This window comes from Panthera onca, chromosome A3, assembly GCF_046562875.1.
Source record: "Panthera onca isolate mPanOnc1 chromosome A3, mPanOnc1 haplotype 2, whole genome shotgun sequence".
Lineage (NCBI taxonomy): Eukaryota > Metazoa > Chordata > Mammalia > Carnivora > Felidae > Panthera > Panthera onca.
The window spans coordinates 72,320,511-72,336,704 of NC_138341.1; the positions used below are offsets into that span (position 1 = coordinate 72,320,511).

Here is a 16,194-nt window from a genome sequence, read left to right on the forward strand (position 1 = left end):
CCTGTGTTAATGCTCTTTGGTTGCAAGCAAAATTACTCTGGCTAATGTATATAAAAAATTGAATGGAGCCTGAGATCACTTACAAAATTGCAGAAGGAAGTGAACTGTCAGGCCTAGGGAAGACACAAACCAAAGAAGTGCTGGAAATCTCAACCACAGAATTTGCAGATCTTCACTCAAGGGCATTACCATGCATGAGGTGATTGCACTCTGACAGCCTTCCATCCTCCTGTACCTTGGCTCAAATTTAGAAGCTCCAGGAGACAGAATTCAATCGGCCCAATTTATTCCTGGAGTGAGGGTGTAGGATACTATTTGGAAGACCAGCCTGGAACAGTGTCAGGGACACAACAGTTATTACCATAAGAGGGACGAGAAGGAGGTCAGGAAAGCATAATATGCAGGTAAAAATAAACTGCTACCTTGGTCCACTGCTTGGTAGTTCCCCAGGACACAAACACATACACACATACACATGCACACACACTATTCTCTAGGTCCAGAACTCCCGGAAAAATCCATCATGACCATATCTCTGTGGTCTGCACTAAGAGATTAAGTGATAAACAATCCCAAATAACCTGAGAGGAAGATAGAACATTAAAGAAAAACTTTTTAAATAGATTTTACAGTAAGTAAGGAGATGCACGGAAAGGCATCCCTCCAGCTGGCCATAAAACTACAGCTGGTGTTTATGGCTCACCGCCACCTGTAATACCCACATCATGTTCCTCTGACCTTTGACAAGAAGCTCTGACAGAACCAGCTGAGGTTCTGCTATCACAGGAGGAGTGAGTCTTCTAGGGGATCTGAGCCTTCAATGGTCTTTCCTGTAGAGGAATACAACAATTACACATTAACATAGACCACTTGTCATGCCATAGTAAGGCTTCCTTAGAGTAAAATCATTTTCTTTATGCAGTAGCCACCTGACTTCTCTTTGATAATCAAGGTGAGTCACTCCAGTCAATTCTATCACCACCTTTTCCTGTCCCCAAATAGTGTGAGGAGCCTAACATGCTCTGGTGGCAGTCTCAACTTCCAATTCTGTGAACCCATTCCTGCCCCTGGTGAAAGAATCTTGTATTTGGTTACCAAGACCTGTAAACCAGCGGAAGCCAGATTCCCAGAAATAGAGACCAAAATTCAGAAAGCACTATATAAAATCATTAAATCCTTCTCCCTCACTGGGTGAACAATAATGAAGGATGAGAATTAGGCAGATAAGAGTAACAAAACCTCGAATAACAATGGCTTAAGCAAGACAGGAGTACATTTTCCTCAGGTAAAGGCCCAGGTGGGTGGCCCAAGGTTACTAAGGCATTCCATAGCTACTCTGATGGATATCATCATCCTCTATCATGTCTAATAGGCTCTGATGGTCTAGTAGATTGATCTGGTCCAAGCCAAGTCAATATATCTCAATTCTAACCAGTAAACAAGAGAAAGAAGGAGAAGAGAAAATCCCCTCCTGGAAGTTACACTAATTACTCATGTCATATTTGCTAGATTTTACTCACATGATCCCACTGAGCTACAAGGGAGCTAGAAAATGAAATCTTTATTCTGAAGAGCCATGGGATTTGCAAAAAATCAGGAGTGCTATTTCTCTAGAAGAAAGGAAGAAAAGATATTAGAGGATAACCAATGGTCTCTGCCATAGAAAATGAATGGGAATTACCAATTTTCTCCCCTAGGAAACGGGTGGCAGTGTATGTTCTAGAGCAGTGTGGAGATCCTCGTTCTCCAAATGCCCAATATCCTCTTGGGGATCCTCATCTTAGCTATCTAGATACTATGCCTTCCCAAACAATGTTCTAACTTGCCAGAGCCCTGGAAAAGACATAAATCCACCAGTACTGTAATCCAACAACCGTAAAATCTATCTCTGTGTTTCATTTTCAACATTCCCATCCCTGTTGAGTTAACAAACAACAAAAGATTCTTTCATCATAATCGCCTAAAAGCTACAGATTTAATTTCCTGTTTCGTGGTAAGAATTGTGAGATAGGAGCTTGTCAGAAGAGTTATCAGAAGAAACCACCTTGGATGCAGATTGACATTCACCATTCCCTTGGATGAGTCCATGACAGCAGCTATCTTACCCACTCCCCCAGAGCTTCATCCTCAAAGAGCATGCAGTCCCAAGAAAACAGTGTTGGTAATCTGAGTAGCTCTCTTATCATTTAATACCATGAGTTATAGTTACCATCCTAAAGTAAAGAGGAGGAAGAAGTTGAATTCCCTTTTGCTCCACCTTGACCCAATAACCAAGTTCAAGTGCCCCATATGTCTTTTGCTTGCAACCCTCTTGCTGGTAGTAATTTTGACATCAGTTTAAGTGTTATAAAGGAGTGTTGGTTGGGAGATAATATCCTTTAAGGCTCATGCCATCAACCTCCATATCTCTCTATCCTCTTTATACCACCATTTTCTGACCTCCAAATCATCTCCTAATTCACTGAAGATTTAGACAACTGCAGGCCTCCTGAAATGGATGCAAAATTGTGTGTGTGTGGTTTATTATATTTTTTTCCTTAAGAGAGGGTCTATACTTTTTTATGTTATTTTCAAGGGACCCCATAACCTCCCCCAAAGATAGTTAAGAATAACTTTTTCAGATATTAAAATTGCCCCTAGTGTTTGTCACATGTGGAATCATACTCTAGGGTCTTACTCTCAGTTCACAGCCTCCCATCTTTCCATCTACTTTCCTTAGTTACTCCTCTGATGGTTGAGTCTATCACCTCTTTAAAGTTTCACTTTAATCCCTTTCACCTTAAATTCCATGATCCATTCTTTCAACAACTTTTCATTCATTTGCCAATTCTTTCAATCAGTGTTTACTGAGCAAGTACTATTTGTTGGGCACACAAAGGTAAACAACACAGATAGTTCCTGCCCTAATAGAGAATACTTTCTGATGAGAGAAAGGAAAAGAAAAAAAGCAAAGAAATAAGTAACTCCAAATTTGTGATTAGTGGAATGAAAGCAAACAAGAGCTAAGCAAAAGAAAATCAGGAGAACCTACTTTAAATAGTGTGGTAGACAAAATTATCGTTCCCCCAAAATGTCTACATCTTAATCTCTGGACCCTATGAATGTGTTAAGTTACATCTCTAAAGGGAATTAAGATTACAGATGGAATTAATATTGCTAATCAGATGACCTTAAAATGTGGAGATTATCCTAACATAATTACAAGAGTTTTTAAAGGTGGAAGAGAGAATTAGGATAACCAAAGAATGGCAGCATGAGAAGGACTTGACCCACTGCTTCTTGTCTTAAAGATGGAGGAAGGGGTCATGAGCCAAGGAAACTTAGGTGGCCTATAGAAGTTGAAGAAGGAAAACAAATGCATTCTCCAGAAGAAACTCAGCCCTGCCAAACCCTGACCTTGAGGACTGTAAGATAATAAATCTGCATTGTTTAAACTTCTAATTTTGTGGTGATTTGTTATGGCACCAATAGAAAAGTAATATAGATGGAGTGGACAGAAAAAGTCTTTCTAAGGAAATGGTATTTAAAGTAGAACCAAAAAATGTGTAAATGCCATGAGATGGAGAAAAAGTGTACCAGGAAGAGGGAAGGATATGTGAAAAAGCCTTGAAGTTGGAAAGAGCTTAGTGTGTTTGCCAACCCAAAAGTAGAACTATGTTGCTAAAGTTCAAAGACTGAGGGGGAAAGTTCCATACACTAAGTCTTAGAAAATCAGGGCAAGATCCTACAGCTGGATCATGTAGGGCAGAGTGATTTTTCCAAAACACATATCAGATCATGTCACTCCTCTGTCTAAAAAATCTCCTGGGACACCCGGGTGGCTCAGTCAGTTAAGTGTCTGACTTCAGCTCAGGTCATGATCTCACATCTTATGAGTTCAAGTCCTGCATTGGGCTCTGTGCTCACAGCTCAGAGCCTGGAGCCTGCTTCAGATTGTGTGTTTCCCTGTCTCTCTGCCCCTCCTCTCCCTCACACTCTGTCTCTCTCTCTCTATCAAAAATAAGTAAACATTTAAAAAAAATTTTTAATAAAATAATAAAAAAATTAAAAGTCTCCCAGGGGGGTTACCAGAGTCCTTCAGGTTGATCCAAATTTCTCAACACATTTACCACCATCTGGATTCCTGACCTGGCTTCTGTACCACCACATTTCTTGTGTTCCAGTCACTTTTCAGTTTTAAGTATTTTGTTTTCTTTCGCAGCTTGTTCACTGCTCTATCTACCTGAAATACTCCTTCTCCACCTCATAGACTGCTCCCTCCCTTAGGTCCCACCTTTGATGTCTTTTCCAGTAGGTCTGGTTCTGCCACCCCTCCAATGGGCTTCCTTAGCATCCAGTCCTTGTTCCCATCCAAGCATATCGTGGTGCTTGGAACCACTGATATCACCTTGAATAAGTACCATCTGATAAATGAATCACCTTTACTCTTTATTTCCCACTGCTCCTGAGAAGTTTATCATAGGAAGTTTTTCCCCTTCCACACTGAAAACCCATAATGATGGGCCCTCTGATTTTTTTCATCACTCTTAGAAAACAAGATGTAACTTGATCACTTGAAGTGGTAAAATAAAATCTTAATTGATAAAGTGGAATTTACACTCTAATATATTAATCCATGACTATCTTCATCCATAGTTAAGACTCCCTTCCATTTCTTCACCTGTTAGAAACCTATGGTAGGCAGGCCTCCTGCCTTAGAGAAAGGGCATATGGTTGGTTTCATCACCCTTTCCTTCTCTGCATAGGAACATCAAGGAGAGAGAATGGGAATGGATTCAGAAGGTTCTTACTTGACTAGTACATTCTTATTGATGTTTTGGTCTTGCTGAGATAATGTTTAAATCTGATTCTATGTGACTTCAGGGTTCTTTGGAGGTTCCCCAGCTGGGATTTCCTGACTTGCAACTTCAAAGATGGGGACAGTGTCACCAGTTCTTCTGCCACTTCTTCTCCCTCTACCTCGGGCTTTCTGGCTGTCCCCCTCCCGCCCCTCCCCCACCTCCAACACACCCAGACACTCTCTCCATCATCAATGTCTTCTTGCCTGGTAGTATACCTGAACAAGAGTTTAAATAACTCCAGGTAGTTTTTCTCTACTGCATGACTAATACCTGGTCCACATTCCTTTTGATGTGACAAATTCTGGGAGTGCAGTTCAATCTCAACCCATCCTTCCCTGTTCTGCTGCCAAAAATTCTTATCCTCTAGATTTTTAGGATGGGGATCAAAAACCCAAGTCCATGTGCCAACCAACTGCAGGGAGCATATATGAATCACTTCAGGTAATCTTACTGAAGTCCCTCTCTCTAGATTTGAGGTGATAAGATATAATTAGTTAAGACAATATTAGTAACCTTAACAAAAAAAATCCACAAATCTCAGTGGCTTACCACAATACAATTTATAATCAAAGTGGGAGGAATAACTGTTCCATGATGTCATTAAAGGTTCCAGGGTAATGAGGACTATGCCATCTTCAACACATTGCTTTTGAAGTTGCCCTGGGTATCAATATCTTGTTAGCAAGTGAGGGAAAAAGTCAAGGCTCGTGCAGGGAGGTTTTTAATGAGCCAGGCCTGAGAGTAAGCATTCATACTTCTACCCACATTCCACTAGTCAGAACTCAATCCATGGCCACACCCAACTGCAAGAAAAACTGGGAAACATAGACCAAATTGCACAAGAAGAAAGGAGGCCAGTTTCTGCCCCAAGGGAAAAGCACACATTGGCTGATCTAGGCTGATCAAGTGGTGATCTAAGAAGACCAATGGACTCAGAGTCAGGACACCCAACTTTCGTCCCATTCCTGACTACCTCTCAGGATGTGGGCAAATCAGTTCACCTCTCCCCGAGCCTTGGTTTTCACATCTGTAAGGTGAGGGATTGGACTAGAGGATGGGCAGGCCGCACTTCTCTTGTTCCGTGGGTCTATGACCCTATGTATCACACCTGCAAATGGAGCAGAGCCATACTTCAAAAGGCATCGTGCCATGGCTGAGGTGAGGGGGAACATTCTGATCACACACTGAGAACTACTTCTTCAGAAGCATCTTTTTTCAAAACTGAAGAACAGGAGTCCTCTAGGAGGAAGCACATATGGAGACTGAGATCAGAAAGTCTAAAATATATCTAGAATCCCACCCTTTCTCACTATCTTTGTCACTATCACCTTATCCCCTTCTCTCTCATCTGGATTATTGCACCAGCTTCCTAACTGGCCTCCCTCTATGCAGCCTCTTTAAAAATTTCAAGCTGTTGGATTACTATTGCATTACTCCAAAGGCTATTTATTTCAATTCAATCCAAAAAGTAATTACAGAGCACACCATTCTTATTTCTCCCACCATTCAACTTGAGGTACTCACCTACCCCCCCCCCATTTCTATCTCTGTGTACCCCGTTCCTTCAACTCATCACCCAAACTTTTCTACTCACTCCATGAAATCATTCCTGGCAAAAGTTATCTTCCCCTGCTCTCAAACCCTACTATTCATCATCCACTTATATGCTCCTATGCTAGAGGCTAGTTATTTGTGTACATCTTCCTTCTCCACTAAATTGTAAGTTCCCTGAGGGAAGAGATCATAGATTATACTATTTGCATTTGCTCCATGCTAGGTGCTTAATTATTTATTGAATGAATGAATGACTAATGACTGTGGAGAATTGTTAAAATCGTTAAAAGGCAGGAGCAAGGCAGCCCAATTGGACACAGCAGTGAGCCTGGCTTCAGCTTGGCAAGTGCATTGTTTTCTGATTGTTTTTCTCAGAGTCCACTGTGGGTTGCACTGAACAATCTGTAGGAAGAACTGTAGGTGTGAATCTTCAGCCAAGATAATGATTGCACCGGGGTATGATTCAATTCAGTCTTGCTCAGGGGCAGTATTAGGAAGTGAGTTAAATGAGAGATCACATTCTGTCAAATCCTGAGAAAATGGCTGGGCGCCTGCCAAATGAGAAATTGCAGCTGGACAGTAATTTTTTTTTCTCTTTTCTCTCTTTTAAATGGGAAGCTGTGTGCTCTGAAACAAAACAGAGCATGGAGATGAGAAGTTATTTGAAGAATTCAATCAATGTAGACAAGTGTTCTGCTAAATTCATATAAAATAAGCCTTTTCTCCCTTAGTAGCATAAAATTATGAGCTAGTTATATGAATCCATGTTTCAGCCTCCTTTTCTCTTTGGCCTATCTGAATAAATGACTGTAAGCCAGGCTGCAGCCAGTTAGCTTAGTTGGACAGAGCCATAGAGTATATATCATGTTGGCCATGAGCCCGATGCTCCTGGGGGCCCATTAGCCACACTTATTCACGTGTCCTGATCATGCCCCTAACCACAGATGTACAGCATGCCATGAGCACAAACTTATCCAAGAAAGGTAAAAGATTGGCACAAACCCATCCTCCCTATTAAAAAGCAGCTCAGATTCAAATGGTGCATCCTACCAGCATCGGCAGCAATGCCTTAACAGCACTAGGCATACTAACTTGCTCACAGTAGGACTGTCATAAGTATCCATCTGATCATGTGTCCACCATGATAACTCTCAAAAAATAACAGCTGTCAGCTATTGGGCTTCTCCTCTGAATAATTCACAGGGCTACACATTTCATATACCTTGTCTACACATCAATCCTGAGAAGTAAAAATTAACCAATTTTGCTGTTGGGAAAATTGAGACTCTGAGAGGTCCAGCACCTAGTACAAGGTTACATGGCCAGTGTATGGTGAAGCTAAGATTCCAACTGAGGTCCAACTCTGAAGCCATGCATCCTTCCACTTGAGTATGCTGCCCACTCCTTTTGCCAAATCCATCCATCCCATTCTTGGGTCAAAGGCAATAATGGACACTCTGAAGACTGTGCTTTTTCATATATGTTATCTCATTTATTCCTCCTCAGAGACTGGTGAGGTAAACAAAGCCCACTTCACTTCACTTTCTCTAAATCCTGAGAATTCTCATTATTAGATCACATGGAAACTGAGGCATTAGAGTGAAAATTATTTTCATCTTCACAGTGAAAGTCACATGTCCCTATTTGAAAACCTGCCATGACTTTCCATGACTATCCAACCACATTATTGCATCACATAAGGCCCTTCTGGGCTGGTATCCCCCCCATCATCAGTTTCCTCTCAGCTCCTTCCTGCCTCTCTGCTCTTGCACTATCATCTGCAGCCAAAGCAAATTGTTCTCCTTTCTCTGAAGATGTCATGATGTCACACACACAGTAGCCCTGACCCATGCTAGTCCCTCTTTCTGGAAAACCTCTCACACTTGCAGACTCAGCTGTTCCCCAACTCCCTCAGGCAGAGTTGGCTATTACCTGTCAGTCTTGCCATCACCTCCAAATGAGATGGTCCACATGCAGCATGCTGAGTGGGTGTCCACCTCTATTCATGCGACTTCCCCACTAGTGATAGTAGTGACTATCTCCTCAGGGGATAGGCAGTGAGAGCCGAAGCCCTCACAAAGGACCACACAGTGCTACATACTCTGGATGTGTTTACAGAGCTGAGTTTATGGACCTCTACTCTCTCTTCCCCTCTCATCCCCACCCCCCGGTCCTTCTTGCTTTTCTCCAACATTCCAGGCAAGCTCTTACCTCATAGCCTTTGTCATGGCTCTTTCCTTTGTCTAGAGTCTCCCTCCCAAGCAATTCACTGGTGAACAAGGCCTTCTCTGAACTCCCTATTAAATTGCTATCCCTACTCCTACCCCAATACCCTTTATTCTCCTTCAGTATGCTTTCTTTAAAGAGGTTCTCAACATCTGATAGCCCATATGTTTTTTAATTTTCTTTCTCATGAAGGAATGAGTGGATCTTCATAGCCCTAGCTCTTCCCACCTACAACCCGGTTCCTAGCACAATGTGCTTGGCCATGGTGTTATCTGGTCCCCTCCACTGCCTAGAAAATTCTAAAAGGTTAGCCAAGCCCATTTCATTTCTAGGGCCAAGACAAAGCCAGAAACCAAAAGCAAATCACAATCCAGGAAGAACTGTGGGTCAGGGCAGGCTAATTATGTCTAGGCAGTCTCTCAAAGCAAGTAAGTCCTAGAACAATCACTATCTGGAACAAAGGTGCAGGCCCAAGGGAACAGAGAGCCAGGGAAAATGAAAGAAAGCCAGGACAACAAGTCAAAGCAGGCCAGGGAGAGGGCAGTGTGAGAAAATCACAGAAATGGTAGGCTTTGATATGTGTCTGGTGATGAATTGTATAGGTAGAACAGAGTGAGAAAACTAATGTTTGCTGGACAAATGAATAATCAATGGAAAAACTAGGTGACAGTCCCAAGTACCTCGTGGCTGGTGCCTTTCTGGATCCTCCATTGAACAGCCTTCCTGTGTAGGAGTTGTGATTTGCATCCCAAGAGATACAGGTGCTATGGCAGCGCCACCTCCTATTGCCATGAGCCAACAGAGACTGCCACGAGTGCTCAAAGCAAACTATTCATCTTTTTTCCTGGGAAGTAAGGCCAACATCCCCAACAGATTCTGTTGGCAGAACTGTTCCATTTGATAAACAAAGTACAGGCTTTGAGTTCATGTTCTGCAGTTCTGTCCCCAGCATGAGGCCAGGTCTCCTGTGTGGTTCCACTAAGCAAGTACAAAGCAGAGCCTAAGACAAACTGCTATTCCACCTGGAAAGAGCAAGCAAGCACACTGGGCAGTGCTGGGGTTGTCAGCCAAGCAGAGAACACTAGACATTGGGGAAAACATTTCAAATTGGCATCATCTACTTTAAAGAGTTACAATCTCAGGTGTATTTTCACCCTAGAAGTCAGGAAAAGGTTCGATAAGCACACATAAGTGCAGCAGGACGCTCTCTACCTCCACATGTTCTATTGGAAAGATGGGCAAGGAGGAAAGGGACCAGGGCCAAGAAGTGGCCATTTGTTCCTTTCAAGTCTTTTCATGCCATTCCTTTTATTATACAATGAGTGATTATTTTCTTAGAGTGGAACCAGGACTAGGCTGGAGTGCCAGGGCCTTAAAAATTCTTTATTAAAAATAACAGATAATTTTTATGGGATTAATACTATATGAGCTCAATACAGACTCTTATATCACATCAACATAGACATCAATGAGTACACAGATACAGATACAGTTATAAGTATAGATATAGATATATAGTGCAACGTGGAACATAGTCCCTTATCCACCTCCCTATTTCCAAACACATTCTTCTTTCCAAAGATGTAGATAGCAGGGTGTTTAATGACATATTATTTTATGCTACTGACAAATTGACATTACACAAAGATTTCTTAAAAATGAGATTAAATGCAATATGGTGCATCTACACTGTGGGATACCATGTGGCAATTAAAAATTAAAAGTTAAAAAATATCTTCAAGGATAAGATATCCTATCCAAATGGGCAGATCACTGAGGCATTTTGTTAAGTGGCAAAATGCATGAAAAATCTGTCTAATCATCCCATCAGTGCAAAAAACCAAATGTGTATATGTTTATATATGATTATAAGTGCATAAATAAATAACCTGAAGGAAACCCTTAATTGTCATCAGTGTCGATCATACCTGCCTTGAGCCTCAAATTCTGTGTTTTATCACCACAGCTAAACTCTACATAATTACTCGCAAATTACTCTTATGACCCCTAATAAATTTGAGAGAAACTTGAGAGCAGTAACTTTCAAACCATATAGCATCATCATAAGAAGAGATTTTTTTTTTCATGGTTTTTGTTCATGGACATGAAACTCCACTTCAACTATTGTTTCAGGTACAATATATATACCTTTTATAAATCTATAAAATAATTAACATTCTTTCAAATATGAAGGAATCAATGGTTCTCAAAATATACAATTTAGTTACACAAATAATAAATGCCTATAACTTAACAAATCAGATTTTCCTAAACATTCAAATATTGAATACACACTTTTTTTGCTCAAGCTCTCCTCGACATTGAATTACAATCACAAATCTAAAATGTCATATTCTCATAAATGTTTTAAACATTCGAGAAGTAGGCAAAACCCTGACAAAATAGCACCAGTGTTACAGAACTTGTTATTAAACTTAAACTACTTTTAGTGCTAATACATTAATTTAAATTCTATATCTTCTTAGCCTTGCAGTAAGTAATGATACCAAATCCATTCTCTCTCTCTCTCAAAAAAAAAAAATCTCAGACTAGTCAGTTACATTTGCAAGTCCTGCATTATTGATATTTTGGGTACTTGTGTGTTAGGATGGGGGGGTGGTTGATGTGCTTGTGCTTTGTTTGCTTTCTGTTTCCTGTCTGACATGGAATCTGGTTAAGCTATTTTAGGAATTCACTTCCTTTATGATGTCACTAAAACTCTAAGATCACACTTTTCACACAGGTTTTGGTATCTCCCCTTGAAATAATGTATTGAGATATTTGAGTTTCACTTGGTCAGCATGAACCTTTGTCCTCTCATTACACTATGGTGACCTGGCTGGTTAGCATTATTAGAAAAGCTTATATTCCTAATTACTATTTTATTATGATTAGTAAGGCCATCTAAGGGTTCTGTTTCTTAGGAGATGAAACTGTGCAATTACCTCTCCTCCTTAGGACATCTGGACGTTGAAAATCTTGCCTACACACTGTTAACTCCTCTCTCAACTTAGTTACTGTGTGTTACCATTGTGCCAATTAAATCTTGGACCTCTATGCCATTTTTGTATGAGACAGTGAATACTATCCAATTATTCCTGTTTTTAGTAGTTTCTACTATTTTTCTCTGGACTTTGAAAATGAATTTTTTTTTATTTTTAATGTTTATTTATTTTCTGAGAGAGACAGAGTGTGAGCAGAGGAAAGACAGAGAGAGAGAGGGAAACACAGAATCTGAAGCCTGCTCCAGGCTCCCAGCTATCAGCACAGAGCCCAACACAGGGCTCGAACTCATTAACTATGAGATCATGATATGAGCTGAAGCCGGACATTTAACCAACTGAGCCATCCAGGTGCCCCTGAAAATGCATTTTTAAAAACACTTCTAAGATGCTATAAGAACAGATATATACTTAATATAAGAAACAAACAAACAAACAAAAACAGCATATAGTAACATCCCCCTGATTTCTTAATGTTCAAATTATTACAATGTGGTTCTATAACCTGGTTTCTTTGTCTTTTCCCTGCCACCTGACATCTTTGAAAGTATTTTTTTTTTCCCAGCAACCATAGAATATTCTCAAGTTTTCCTATACTGAGAAATGTAATCACTTCCCCTACAGGAAGCTTGGGCTCCTGCTAAGGGCCAATACTTAGAAAGCCAAGAGTATACAAAAGGGCTGCTTCTGCTGTTTGGCCACTTTGGGAAATAACAGAACTGGAAAAAATATTTCTTTGTGAGGGGGGTCATGAGTTCAAAATGATTTTTGTAACTTAACACATTATGCTGACATACCCTACTTTTCTTAGCAATGACTTTCTACTACCTTGACAATAAATGCCCATTCAAGGCATAGTAAAATTTTTATCAGACAAATGCTTTGATCCATGTTGAATTGAAAGATATTTTGCATGGACATGTAGCTTCCCATCATCCTGTTACCTCTGATGTAAGGCTGGTGACTAGTCTGAGCTTCCTTCATTACATGCATTCCCACCCCAGCTTCATACCAACTATTCCTCACAGTTCACAAACAAAAGAGAATCACCTGACCAGATAACTAATATTCTTCTCAAATATAGTAAAAGCATCAGAAGTAGTTCTAATCCTTGAGTGAGCCAAATAAGCTTCAAAGCAGGCCAAGTCAGAAGTATGAGAGTTGTGGGCAGAAATGGACCCCAGATAACAAGGCAAGAAATTACTGTGTGGACAAGTGGTAAGAATATTCTCCTCTGTAAAGGAAATATAACTCCGTATATTCTTTTTTAATTCATGAATTTACCGATACTCTAACTCATCCTTACTGAGTTTGAAGTAGCATACAAAATATAAAACAACTTGGTAAAGAAAGTAGATAAATGGGAATGCAAGCTGGTGCAGCCACTCTGGAAAACAGTATGGAGGTTCCTCAAAAAATTAAAAATAGAACTACCCTATGACCCAGCAATTGCACTACTAGGTATTTATCCAAGGGATACAGGTGTGCTGTTTCGAAGGGACACATGCATCCCAATGTTTATAGCAGCACTATTGACAATAGCCGAAGTATGGAGAGAGCCCAAATGTCCATCAATGGATGAATGGATAAAGAAGATGTGGTATATATATACAATGGAGTATTGCTCGGCAATCAAAAAGAATGAAATCTTGCCATTTGCAACTGGGTGGATGGAACTAGAGGGTATTATGCTAAGTGAAATTAGTCAGTCAGAGAAAGACAAATATCATATGACTTCACTCATATGAGGACTTTAAGAGACAAAACAGATGAACATAAGAGAAGGGAAACAAAAATAATATAAAAACAGGGAGGGGGACAAAACAGAAGAGACTCATAAATATGGAGAACAAACTGAGGGTTACTGGAGGGGGTGTGGGAGGGGGGATGGGATAAATGGGTAAGGGGAACTAAGGAATCTACTCCTGAAATCATTGTTGCACTATATGCTAACTAATTTGGATGTAAATTTAAAAAAATTAAATTAAAAAATTTTTAAAAAGAAAAGAAAGTAGATAAAGATCAGAGCAAAGAAGAAAACAAGGGTAGAATAGTATTTGAAACTATAAGCAAATTAAATATACCCAAAAAAGGTATGTCAGAATGTCATATACAAAAATTACATGTCCCAACTTCACTTCTAAGTGTCATGGCAGCCAAATCTAAAAGGGAAACATTATCAATTACAAAAACTACAATGAACATAAATTTCTTCAAAGTCATTTTGTTTAAGAGACAGATAGATTTACTTAGTATTTAGATCTGAAAAAAAAAATTCTCCTATGGGTCCTCACAAAGGGCAGTGATATAATATAGTTGACAACAGCCTCACTGATCCTCCTTCAAGAAGTACAACAGGCAGCTTTCAGGCTTCCTCTTATGCATCATTGATTCTCCCCAAAGTCCAGTTCAGTAAAAGTAGTTTACAAGAGATCAAAACAATGTGTTCCAAGTACATGGTTCTTTGATGATCTGGCTTGATTTGGGGGATAAACTTTGGCCTGCTGGAGGAATTGACAGGCTTCCAACAATCCTCTTAGAGTTTTATGTCTTGGAATTGAGCTTTCACTAAGAACTGAATAACAGAGTCCGAGGTATTGTCTCTGGCAGGAACCTGGACTACTGTGTCATATACTACATCCCCTATACCCTTTAACAGTCTACCAAGGGGAAGAATTCTCTTCTTATGTCTTTTTCATAAGAGACATTCTCTTATGAAAACTAAAAAGCCTGAGAAGGACTATACCCTTTCCCTGCTGCCTCCATGCCAAAGGAGCATCAGAGGGGCACAACCAGGGTCCTTCCTCAGCAAATGCAGAATGTCCTATTACACAAAGTAAATGGCTGATACAATCTCAGTTTTCAGATGGGCCATGTTTCACTGTAGTCAATAATTCTAGTTAACATTACATTCAGGGTAGATACTTGTTTTTGTGCCCTTGGGACCCTAAATATGGAGGAACAGCAAGGAAGATTGAGGCTAAACAGAAGTAGGAAGAAACTGTCTAGGAAGTAAACAGGTCAATTTAATATTGAAAATATGATTGAAAGGGAGGAAAAGGAATTATTTATTTGCCAATGAAAAGTATAGAACAGAAAACCATAACATAATTCAGTTCAGTATACATTGACTATGTTCCCCTTTGTCTCTGCAGCCTACACACACATTCTGATCTCCTCCAAGAGGAAGCTTAAGCACAGCAGGTGCTGCCCCTTGTTAGCAGGGGCCTGAAGCCAGATGGGGACCAGAAATGAAGCTTTGGAAAGCCTACTGGGCAGTAGTCTAAGCTGTATACCTTCGATAGGGCTTTAGCAATAAAGCTGGCATGTGATCTTCATCTTTCTGACTCCTCAGAACTGGGTGAGAATAGAAGAGTATTATTTACTGGCCCCTAAAAACCTGAGTGTAGGATGAGGATAAGAAAGGTAAGGAGTGAAATGCTGGACTGCAAGTTCATTCCTAGTATGCTCTGACAGACAACAAGAAATGGTCATAGTAGCCGAAGCCCTAGACCAGGAAGAGAGTGACTTAAGCTGACTAATGAGCCGCTGGCCATTCTGGCACAAGTTAGGAAGCAGGGACATATGTGTATGGCATTTCCAATCCTTATTACAATCTTGGTAATGAGGGCAAGGTGTCTGGTGTCTTCATTCCTCAAACTGAAATTCAAGGCAACTGAGCTATAAGCTCTGTTACTGCTTAGCAATGTTCTTACTCACCAGAATCTTTTCTGACTGCTTTTAGCTTCTATTCTCAATTTTGGACAGGCAATTCTAGAGCCCCTCAGAAAACTCCATGCACTGATGGGTAGGGTCAAAGGAAGCAAAGTACAAAAGCTTCCTGGCATTTCTAACTATAAATAGGTTCAAGAGGCCTGCCTCATTAAGAGCCTTGCTGCTTTCTTTGAAATACAAGTCACAGCTCAGTTAGCGGGTAAATAATGTAAGTCCCTCACCAGCACCAGGAACCTACACCCAACCCCATGCCCAAGCCTTCCTTCGGAAAAGTATTCTTGTGCCTTTCCCTTTACTTATAGTGAATAGTTATCAATTCGTCAACAAGCCGTTGAGGACTTGAATCCTACAAGTCTCTAGTCAGAAGGAACTTGGAGAACTAGATTAGTCTCTGCTTGTAAGCAAGAGACATTGATTTGGGGTAACTTAAATAAAAAGAGAATATTCTAGAACACTATGGGGCTGCTCACAAGATTGAAGGGAAGACTAGAGAACAAAGCTTGGAACAGACAGGTATAAGGAGGCCCCAAAAGGTTTTGCTGCCAGTTGAGTGCTTCCCCCACAGCTGGAATGATGAATTTCAATGGTTCTTCTCCCCTAGCTTCATGCTACAAGACTCAAAGTCCTAGAAGAGAGAGAAACCAGTAGGTCAAGTCTACTGGTCTTGAGTCCCATCATGACTTTTGCTATGCCTGGACTATAAGAGGAAGGTCAGGGAACTGAGCCTGGAGGGCCTCTACTGGATGTCATAATGGGACAGCAAGTCTTGGGACTTACCTACACAACCGCATACAAAGACGAAAAGTAAATTCGCCAGAAGGAAATCAAACTGCTGA

At 40.5% G+C, this 16,194-nt stretch overlaps 1 long non-coding RNA gene across 1 annotated transcript in view; it reads right to left on the minus strand.

The window, feature by feature from the left end:
- The window catches only part of LOC144615922 (uncharacterized), a 151,706-nt gene extending 150,874 nt beyond the window's left edge, over positions 1-832 (minus strand). The window contains exon 1 of the long non-coding RNA XR_013554640.2: positions 739-832. This is a non-coding gene — a long non-coding RNA (uncharacterized LOC144615922). The remainder of the gene's footprint in view (positions 1-738) is intronic.
- Positions 833-16,194: the final 15,362 nt, after the last annotated feature.